Genomic DNA, 209 nt, shown 5'->3' with positions numbered 1-209 from the left:
CCTTGTATTCAAAGAAATGCATTTACAGGGCAAGCATAAGGATGGCAGCCTCCGGATGGGGCCTGGGGAGCTCCTGGAATTGCAGTGCATCTCCAGACTACAGAGATCAGTTCCCCTGGAGAAAATGGATGCTTTGGGGGGTGGGCTCTATGGCATTGTACCCCACTGAGGTCCCCGTCCTCCCCAGGCTCCACTCCCAAATCTCCATG

Source organism: Gekko japonicus, unplaced genomic scaffold (assembly GCF_001447785.1).
Source record: "Gekko japonicus isolate JY-2015 unplaced genomic scaffold, Gekko_japonicus_V1.1 scaffold1251, whole genome shotgun sequence".
Lineage (NCBI taxonomy): Eukaryota > Metazoa > Chordata > Lepidosauria > Squamata > Gekkonidae > Gekko > Gekko japonicus.
Note: the sequence above shows the minus strand (reverse complement) of the source record.